The sequence below is a fragment of the Panthera uncia genome, assembly GCF_023721935.1.
Source record: "Panthera uncia isolate 11264 chromosome C1 unlocalized genomic scaffold, Puncia_PCG_1.0 HiC_scaffold_3, whole genome shotgun sequence".
NCBI classification, from domain to species: Eukaryota; Metazoa; Chordata; class Mammalia; order Carnivora; family Felidae; genus Panthera; species Panthera uncia.
In genome coordinates, this window is record NW_026057584.1 from 6,695,559 (window position 1) to 6,700,077 (window position 4,519).

General features: G+C 44.0%; 1 long non-coding RNA gene across 1 annotated transcript; it reads right to left on the reverse strand.

Moving 5' to 3' along the window:
• Positions 1-509: 509 nt before the first annotated feature.
• On the reverse strand, positions 510-4,519 carry LOC125911048 (uncharacterized). Its single transcript, XR_007454238.1, has 3 exons — positions 4,454-4,519; positions 4,140-4,258; positions 510-591 (listed from the first exon to the last, which is right to left on the reverse strand). It is a non-coding gene; the product is annotated as an uncharacterized LOC125911048 (long non-coding RNA).

Sequence of the window (4,519 nt, forward strand, 5' to 3'; positions counted from 1 at the left end):
ATGAGGGAAACAAAGGCAAGAGAAACGTAACACAAATCAAATCTCCTTATAGCTCGCAGCCCACTGATACATGCAGAGTGTGACCTTGCTCAAAGAACTCATGGCTGCCTTACTTCCTTAATGTTTTTGTTTTTTTAGAGACTAAAAGTAACGTTATCTTAACATTACCTAGCCCCTCAAGATCCTGAAAACCTTGCTTTCAAATTCCTTAGAGACTTATGCTATCCCCAGCCCCCACTTGATACAAGTCCTGGGATCAAATACATCGATATCTTAATCGGGTACTCGATTCACCCCTAAATGTCTCCATTGATAACCTAAAAACTAGGTTACAAAAACAATTACGAGAGCTTCAACGGGAAAACCAACAAGCAGTGATTGATGTTGTCAATGACTTTTCTCATTGGATCAACCCCAAAAACTGGTTCTCTGCGTTCAATCTTCATTCTTGGTTTACTACTATTATAGTATTAGTCATGATTTTGTTTCCCATTGCAGTCTTCAAAATGATGATGTCTGTCTGCTCCAAATCACCTAAGGTGTTCTGTGTCGATACCCAGATGCTCGCCCCTTCCTCTGCAACCCCTGTTCCTACAACCAAAAGACAAAAGCGGGGAGACGTGGAGTTATTGCTAGAGAATATATTGTGAGCCCTGGAGGGTGAATGGGGCAGTAGCTGAAACGTCAGCGATGTTCTGGGCTCAAGGCTGTCGAACGCGATAGCGTTGAGATACAGAGCCCTATGATCCCACAGAGGGCATTAGATCCAAAACCCGCTGTAACTTCCTGACACTCCTCGGAGCTGCACGTGCTCCCTGCACGCTTTCACTAAGATCATTTGTCTTCTCTTTCCATACTTTGATACTCTCTAATACTTATATCTGATAAAATAGAAAATAAAAGCTACATGCAGCCTACTGTTGCTGCTGCTGCTGTCTCCTGGAGGCGGCCCTGCATGTCTGCTCAGTCTAGTGTCCGAGAACTTTTTCTTCAGTGCACGGCCACAGCATGTGAATATTCACAGCCACTTTATTTGCAGTGTAAAGAGCTGGAAACAGCACAAAGGCCTATCAACAGGTGACTGGATAAACAAATTGTGGTATGTCCATAAATGAACCGCTTCTCGACAGTAAAAAGGAATGACTTCCTGATACATGAAAGGACAACTACTCTTTTATCCTAGTATTTCAACACACGGTCTTGTCCTCTCCACTTTGGTGACCACTGGCCCACTCTGTATAAAGTGGGCATAAATGGGGGCCCCTAAGGGGCTCAGTCATTTAAGTGCCCAGCTCTTGACTTCAGCTCACGGTTCGTGAGTTCAAGACCCATGTCAGGGTCTGTGCTGACAGCATGGAGCTTGCTTGGGATTCTCTCTCTCCCTCTGTCTCTGCCCCTCCCCTGCTGGCTCTCTCTCTCGAAATAAATAAACTTTTAAAAATTAAAAAAAAAAAGTTTGCACAAATGTTTTCCATGAGGTCAACAGGTGGTCGAAGACAGTGGCTTTCAAAGAATTTGGGTGAGGATTCACAGAGATAATTTATACATAACATTCAAACAGTACACAGATATGGATCTCCTCATGACTCTGTTTTTTTCCATCTAATCCCATCCTATGCTATTTCTTTTCTTTTCTTTTACCTCTGTCTCCTTTTAAATGCTGATTACAATCCCCTCTGGATAGATTTTATAACCCACTAATAAGACATGACTTTCAGTTGGAAAGAACCTTTTTTAAAAATTTTTTTTAATGTTTTATTTTATTTTTTGAGAGACAGGGAGAGACAGAGCATGAGCACAGGAGGGGCAGAGAGAGAGGGAGACACAGAATACAAAGGAGAGCCCAGGCTCTGAGCTGTCATCATAGAGCCCGATGTGGAGCACAAACCCACGACCCGTGAGATCGTGACCCGAGCTGAAGTTGGACACTTAATCAACTGAGCCACCCAGGCGCCCCATTGTTTGAAAAGATTCTTATTTATGGCACCGCATAACAAATACATTGTACAGTAAATGACACGGTGTAGATAAGGAAACTCATAATATGTTAAATAAAACTATAAGTTTTTCAGGTCAGGATCTTTTACCTGATGCCAACCATTTGGGGCAAAAATCCCAGAGTATTTGTAAAAGTAACTATGAACCTTGACAGAGCTGGCCTTAAGCAATTACTGCTTATATCTATTACTATATCTGTGGGATCTCTGTGCAGTTTCTGGCCGGGGTGGACCTCTAGGTGTGGTGTCATTCCACTGTATGCAGGATGCCCTGTTGGAGAATGTCTGTGGGCAGTACCCAAGAGGAAGAAAAACTTCCACCCAAGCGCAGAATCAGGAATCTTGGGGGTTGGACCATAAATCGACTAACCTGGTGTTCCCCAATCCATGAAACAAAAATTCTCCATCCTCTCATACCCAGGTCCCTGCCTGTCCCCTCCCTAATAACAGCACTTAAGATCTAGTTCCTGATCAGTAGGATCTATGGAAAAGGCCTAGGTACAAATATCTATCCCAGCGCTGTCCCCTAGAAATACAACATGAGTTATATACATAGTTCTACATTTTTTAGTAGTCACATTAAGAAAACAAAAGGAACAGGTAAAATTAATTTTAATCATATATTTTACTTAACCCAGTATATGCAATATATGATCATTTCAACATGAAATCAAATAGGAATGAGATGGGGTTTTTTTTTAATTTTTTTAACGTTTTATTTATTTATTTATTTATTTTTGAGACAGGGAGAGACAGAGCATGAACAGGGGAGGGTCAGAGAGAGGGAGACACAGAATCTGAAACATGCTCCAGGCTCTGAGCTGTCAGCACAGAGCCAGACGCGGGGCTCGAACTCACGGACCACGAGATCATGACCCAAGCTGAAGTCGGCCGCTTAACCGACTGAGCCACCCAGGCGCCCCTAGGAATGAGATGTTTTATATTCCTTTTTTCATACCAAGTCTTTTAAACCCATGCTGAATGGGGAGCTTCCTTGGGATTCTCTCTCTCCCTCTTTCTCTAATCCCCCTACTCTCTCTCTCCCTCTCTCTGTCTCTGTCTCAAAATAGATAAATAAACTTAAAAAAAATTAAAGTATTAACTTTTAAAACATCCTTTGCCACTATTTAAAGTTTTAGTGAAGAAAAGATTTTAGATGATTACTTGAAAACAAGTATGTAGCTTTGTACCTCTGCCCATTGCCTGGACGTCCGGCCGACACGTCAGCTGTTCAACCCACCCTGGAGACAACCTGTTCCATCTGTAGACATCCCAGACTTTGGGGAAGCTCTTTCTTATGAAAACAACTCAAAAACTTCTCCCTGGTCCTGATCTATATATTCTGGCAGTACAGATTAGACTCTAATGGCATTCAGATGCTACTTCACTAGCTTCTAAAATTTAGTCTATCCAACTCTCGATTTCCCTACATGACCTCTTCCTTCTCTTCCCAAGTTTCCAGGCTCAGTAATGATATTTCCATCTACCAAGTACTTCAGGTCACAAAGTGTACAAGCCCCACCATTCGCCCTATGTCAGACAGGGCTCAATCAGAGAAGTGAAGCCACCAAAGATACATATGGTCAAGGATTTGTTACAGGGAATTGATTTTATACTAAGTGGGAGCTGGTTGGACAATTTCTATAAACAGTCCTCATGTCTGATGCTGGAGCTTAAGGACAGCAGGGTGGGTCTTCAGAAAGGGTGGATGGGCGTGAAGTGAGGGAAAGCAAAGACAAGCTGGGACACACAAAAATGGGCTGAAACCCAGAAGAAGGGACTAGAAACCTGCAGTGTGCTCAGTGCCTCGAACCTTGATGACCGGCGGTCCTGCAGGGGAAGCTCGCGCTCTTCCTCACAGAGCTAAACACACCCGTTCAGGTGTAGGAGGAGCCAGGGAAGGAGCTCACAGATAGGCGACAACTTGTGGGAGCCACAAAATCACCTGTCCTGAACATCCGCACATAAGAAGACAATAATGGCTTCTGTCTCCCTTCCACCCTGTAATTTCAGGCAAAAACATCGGGGACACATCCTAATCAGGAACATCCAAGGAAGGGAATTCCAAGAAATGAAATCCAGCCTGACCCACCTGACTCATTACAAAGCCACCACACAACCCATCGCCGCGTCCTGTCCTACCTCCAAAATAGATCTCCGATCTGCCCTCTCTCGACCTCCACCTCCACCATTCTGCCACCATCACTTGCTTGGATGCCAGGAGTAGCCTCCTGACTGAAGGTCCTGCCTTCAGTCTCGCCCTGCAGACAGAAGCCAGAGGGGTCTTTTCCAACATCGATCACTAAGCTATCTCTTGCATAACACCATTGAATGCCTTCCCTTGGCCAAAAGATGCTGCATGAGCCTGGCTTCCATCCACCTTTTTTAACCAACTCCACTTATTCCCTCCACTCAGCCTCCTTTCTGCATCTGGAACACGACAATTTCTTTCCCACCTCAGGACCTTAACATTTGCTTTTCTCTCTGCCTGGAGTCATCTTCCCTGGGCTCTTCATTTGTTA